Source organism: Cupressus sempervirens, chromosome 7, assembly GCF_028749045.1.
Source record: "Cupressus sempervirens isolate cs-2001-9-10 chromosome 7, ASM2874904v1, whole genome shotgun sequence".
In the NCBI taxonomy this organism is placed as follows: domain Eukaryota; kingdom Viridiplantae; phylum Streptophyta; class Pinopsida; order Cupressales; family Cupressaceae; genus Cupressus; species Cupressus sempervirens.
This window is the reverse complement of record NC_143124.1, coordinates 108743266-108749836: the sequence shown is the minus strand read 5'-3', so window position 1 is coordinate 108749836 and position 6571 is coordinate 108743266.

Below are 6571 nucleotides of genomic sequence, written 5' to 3'. Positions count from 1 at the left end.
TCAATTAATAATGTTCCAGTAGGAGTCTTGTATTTAGCATCAAGATACTCTTAACCTAAATCACTGATGGTTGCCAAATGTAACCTCATAATTCCTTGCCATGTTGCAAAGTTGGCTCTATTCAACTTGGGAATCTCTCTTCTATAAGACATCCTGATCTTTAGCTTTGGTCCTTGAAACCTTTTCTATAAGCATCTAAATATCTAATACCAATAGTTAGAAAAATAAGAGGAGTAACAAAGAGGGGAGGGGTGAATTAGTTATTACAAAAATAAATCCTAAATCCCTTATATATTAGTACAAAATGATCTCTAAAACTAAACTTTGTTGATGCTTGGTGAACACACTGAAAATGTTGTAACTCAGTAAATATTGAATATGTTGTAACTCAACAAATACTGAATATGATCTCTAAAACTAAACTTTTTTGATGCTTGGTGAACACACTAAAAATGTAACTCAGTAAATACTGAATATTCTTCTTTTCAACAATCTCTTCAATTAATAATGTTCCAGTAGGAGTCTTGTATTTAGCATCAAGATACTCTTAACCTAAATCACTGATGGTTGCAAAATGTAACCTCATAATTCCTTGCCATGTTGCAAAGTTGGCTCTATTCAACTTGGGAATCTCTCTTTTGTAAGACATCCTAATCTTTAGCTTTGGTCCTTGAAACCTTTTCTATAAGCATCTAAATATCTAATACCAATAGTTAGAAAAATAAGAGGAGTAACAAAAAGGGGAGGGGTGAATTAGTTATTACAAAAATAAATCCTAAATCCCTTATATATTAGTACAAAATGATCTCTAAAACTAAACTTTGTTGATGCTTGGTGAACACACTGAAAATGTTGTAACTCAGTAAATACTGAATATGCTTGGAAAACACTTATCATGAAAATATTAAGATGTTATATGTGATTACTTATTACTTTAACTTAGTTGCAAACACATAAAAGAAATAGCATGAACACATTTGACACCAAGATTTAATTTGGAAACCCAATTTGGGAAAAGCTACCAATTGCAACTAGTTACTATTTTCACTCTTCTAAAGTGAGCCCTATTAGGAGACAACCCTATTAAAGGTTACAAAACACAATATTAGGTGTGACTATGTTAGAGGATTTAATCACCCTATTAGGAGTGGGCTTGTTAGAGATCTTTAGAAAATTGAATAGAACTGTCACCTTGTTAGAGGATTTAGAAATAGTTGTTAAGCCAACTCTGTTAATCAATTTAAATCACTGCTACAATGGTTAGAGAGTAACAATGACATGACCATATTTGGATGCAACTAAATTGCTGATTATAGATCTCAATTCTGGCTTGTATACTTGATCCTTCTTGATCAAATAAATCTTTTCAACTTCTTAAGGATATTTTGCTTATCATTCTAATTCACTTCCTCTTTACATCATTAGATCTTTAAAATGTCTTCTATGCACTTCCACATACTTTTTCACATGCACTTTATAACCCTCAACTGATATTTTATTTATATCTTTCATATTGTCAAGTTGGCTCAAATACAACTTAGAATAATTAATATTCATCTTTTCAATTGGCTAGAACCAACAAATAAATCAATTGAACTCAATATGCCAAAACAATAGAATCCTTTGTTAGTTGACTGTGCTTGGTAGACACTAACTCAAAAATAATTTTCTTATTTTAACCAAGTAAACTCAGTTAACACTACATGCTTGCTAATTTCCTCTAATAACCAAGTGAGCTTGGTTAACACTGGTTCCATCCAACATTTTATTTATTAATCGAGTGAGCTTGGTTGACACTCATCTTCCAAAAAAATTTCTTTAACACTTGAGTGAACTTGGTAGATACTACGTTCTGAACTAGAAAAACTCTAGAACACTAGGGAGACATAGACAATTGCCTTCAATACCCGAGTGAGCTCAACATACATTGACTGATAATGATATGACATTTTTTGTAACATCATAGACATTACACAATTAATCAATTGTTTCAACAACATACATAAATACATGTATACACATTTATATACATATACATATGTATATGCATGTATGTATATTTGTATGTATGTATGTATGTATATACATACACACTACATATACATGTTGGATATAATTGTCTAATTGTGTTTTGTCTCTAACACAAATGTCATATTAGTTGGTAGTCAATATCTACTAAGCTTAGTTGGTTAGCAAAAAAAATTTCAAAGTCTACCGAGCATTCTTAGAAATTACTTTTTAGAAACAGTATCTACCAAGCTCACTTAGGTGTCGAAGGAAATTGTGGTAGAAAGCAGTATCAACTAAGCTCACATGGTTAACAAAGGAAATTTAGTTCTTACTAAGTTCACTTGGTCTCCAAAGGATTTTGTAGAATTTTTAGTGTTAACTGAGCTTATGTTGGTTAACACAGAAAATCCTTTTAGGATCAGTGTTTACCGAGCAAGGTCAGCCAATGAAGGATTTTATTAATTTGAGAAATAAAGTTTAATTATTTGAAGTAATGATTTTAGCTTACTGAGATAATGATCATTGGTAATCGTAAATTATAAATAAGCTGACATGCTAATTTGTAAGGTATAAATAAAAGGTCAAGTTAACAATTCTAAAGTGTAATAAGCAAGCATGCAAGTGTATTGATTGAAGGAGAAAGTGTGAGCAAACTTTGAAGGATGGTCAGATATCCTTGAGGAGAATAAATTTTTTATTTGATCAAGAAGGATCTAGTCAAGAATAACAAAGATCTATATCAGCAATTCAGTTGCATCTCATTCAAGTCATTTCATTATTACTTTCTCACCATTATAGCAGTGATTCCTAAATGTCTTAATAGAGTTGGCTTAACAGCCATTTGTAAATCCTCTAACAAGGTGACAGTTCCATTGAATTGTTCTAAAGACCTCTTGCAAGGCCACTCCTAACAGGGAGATTAAATCTTCTAACAAGGTCACACCTAACAGTGTGTTTTGTAACCTTTAACCAGGTTGGCTCCTAATAGGGCTCACTTTAGAAGAGTGAAAATCAGTAGCTAGTTACTTGGTGGTTTTCCCCATACTGAGTTTCTACATTAAATTTGGTGTCTAATGTGTTCATATTATTTCTTTCATACTTGAATATTAATCACATTGAATGTTTAAAATTTGTTAAAGTTAACATACACTACATCTACCAAGTTATAGAATTTTTTTGTATGTTTATCAAGTGATAGCAGTAACTAGTTTTATCAGACATCTAAGGGATCTATGGATTTTTTTTTGTAGTAACTGATTCACCCCTACCCCCGCCCTCCACCCCACCCCCCCCCCCCCCCCCTTACTTACTCCATCTATATTTCCAACAATTGGTATCAGAGCTTGTGCTGCTTGTAGAAAGGGTTTAAAGGACCTAAGCTAAAGATTAGGATGTCTTACAAGAGGGAAATTCCAAGGCTTAACAAGGATAACTTTTCAGCTTGCAAAGGTCTCATGCAACTTCATATAGCTTCCATTGGAGATATAGGATTGAAATATCTTGATGAAGAACATACAACTCCTTCTGGTACATTATTTGTTAATGACATTACTGAGAAGAAGACTCATAACACCATGATGATAGACATTGCATCTGCCTTAAGCTATGAAGAATTTAATGATATCAAGGACTAAAAAACTACTTTTGAAATGTGGAACAAGTTGAAGGATATCTATGGAGGTGATGAGAATGTGAGGAGAGACAAAGTAGAAAGTCTAAGATGAAAATTTGATCAAATGAGGATGAGAGAGGATGAAAACATTGCCAAATATGTTGAAAGGATCAAAGTAAGTGTTAGTGCAATCAAAGATTCTGGAGGAGATATCAAGGAGGAAATAGTTGTAAGTAAAGTTCTTAGAACATTGCTTCCCATTTATGCAATTAGATTATCTACAATTCAAGAAAGAAGATGTGAACCAAATCATAAGATAAATTTGGATGCCATAGTAGGAAGGTTGATAGAATTTGAGCTAGATAACTATGACAATTATGTTCTAGCTTTCAAGAACATTGAATCAGAATTTGAAGCCAAGCTTTCACTCAAAGAAAAAGGAAAGAAGATAAAGGATACTTAGTTAGAAAGTGAAGAAGAATCAGAGGAAAGTTTTGACAATGATCTAGAAGTTGTTGAAGCTCTACTTGCAAGAAAATATTCTAGAGGCAAAGAAAAATACAAAGGTAAAGTTCCCCTATTCTATTTTTCATGTGAAGCAATTGGTCATATTGTAGCTAGGTGCCCAAAAAATCAAAGCAAGGATGAGAAGAATGGTCATAAGTGCAATGGCAAGAAAGACTTAAAATCATTCAAGGATAAAGGTATGAAAACATGTTTTATGGCTAAGGACTCTAATGATTCTGATAATAGTAAAGATGAGATTGTTTACTTTGCTATGAAAGATGAATCTAATAATGATGAGGAAGATAAGATGGAACTTATCTCTCATGTGAGAAAAAATCATACATGGATTATGGATAGTGGTTGTTCTCATCATATGACTCGTAACAAAAATAAGTTTGAACACTTTGAAGACTATGATCATGGTAGTGTAAGGTTTGGAAATAATGAACCTTGTTGCATAAAAGGAAGAGGCCAAATCTCATTAATCAAAAAACTTGTATGTGATAATTCCTATTGGGTTGAAGGACTAAAACATTATCTATTGATTATGGCATGGCTAATCAATATTGGGTTCAAGGTGGAATTTATGCATGGAAAGGCAAGACTGTTGGATGACAAAGAAAAGTTGATTGGACCAGGCAAACAAATAAAAGGTAACTTGTTTTATGTTAATCTTGGTGAGTGCTCATGTTTTATTGCTCAAGTTGAAGAAATTTGGTTATGGCATAGAAGGTTATGTCATGTGAACTTTGATAACATCGTAAAGATAAGAAAATTCAAGAAAGTAAGAGGCATTCCTAGTATAAAGAAACCTCATGTTGGTCTATGCAAGAATTGTCAAATTAGTAAGATGGGAAAGACTAGCTTTAAAAGCAAAAAAAATAGTCTGAAGATATTTTGAAAATTGTTTATACTGATTTGTGTGGACCTATTGGAATTGAGAGCTATACTAGAGGAAAGTTCTTCATTCTTTTGTTGATGACTATTCTAGAATGATGATGATTATGTATCTAAGAGAGAAGTTAGAAGCATTTGAGAAATTCAAATGGTATTTGGCCATAGTAGAAAATGAAATAGGGAAAAGAATGAAATGCTTAAGATTAGATAGAGGTGGTGAGTTCATGTTCAATGAATTCAATAAACTTTGCATTGAAAGAGGAATCAAAAGATAGGTATTAACCCCTGGTACTCCCAAGAAAAATGGAATAGCTAGAAGGAGGAATAGATCTATCATGGATTGTGCAAAGACTCTAATGATTGAAAAGAACATTGCTATCAAATATTGGAAGCTATCAGCACTACAGTTCACACCTTAAACTAAGTACAATTGAAAAAGGACTCATTCAAAACCCCTTATGAGTTATGGTATGGCTATAAACCTAGTGTAAGTTACTTGAAAGTATTTGGAAGTAAATGTTATATCTTGAAAGAATCTAGAAAAGGAAAATTTGATGTGAAGGGTGATGAAGGTATATTTTTGGGATATTCCTGCAAGAGTAAGGCATATAGATGTTTGAATTTGTCTACTTACAAAATCATATAAAGTGCACATGTGAAAGTTGATGAGTTTGCAAAAAGGACTGAAGAAGAAACCAAAAAGGAACTAGAAGATTATAGAAGATTTTTTTTTATTGAACCTGATACAGTGCCAGATACATCTATCAATTAAGAGACTTCTCCTCCTAAGTCTTCATTAGTCACTGAGTTGCAAGAAGTTCAAACCAAGTCACAGGAACTCAAGTCACATTCTAAAGCTACCGAGTCTGAGCAGCCAGAACCTGAAGTTGAAGTTCAAGAAGATGATAATGCAATTCATTCAAGAGGCAAGGAACCTATATTGGCCAAGTATGTCAGAAGGCATCATGCACCAGATTAGATTATTGGAGACCAATCTGAAGGTACTATGACCATAAGTAAGCTAAAAGGTACTTATTTACTTGTTGATTTTGAACATAAAAATGTCAAAAATGCATTAGAAAATGAAATTTGGATTGAGGCTATGAATGAAGAGATAGAGAAAATAGAGAAGAACAAAACTTGGACTCTTGTACCTAGGCCTAAAGATAAAAATGCGATTGGAACTAAATGGGTATTTGGGAATAAGTTGAATGAAGATGGTAAGGTATCAAGAAACAAAGCTAGATTGGTATGTAAAGGCTACTCTCAAGAAGAAGGAATTGATTATGGAGAGGCTTTTTCTCCTATTGCAAGATTGGAAGGTGTCACGACCCTATTTGCATATGTTGTGCATAAAGGATTTAAGGTATATCAGATGGATGTCAAATCTACATTTCTCAATAGTATTATGGATGAAGAAGTCTACATTGAGCAACCTAAAGGTTTTGTTGATCCAAACAAAAGGGACATGATTTTCAAATTACACAAAGCATTGTATGGTCTAAAACAAGCTCCTAGAGCATGGTATGAGAGATTGCATAGCTA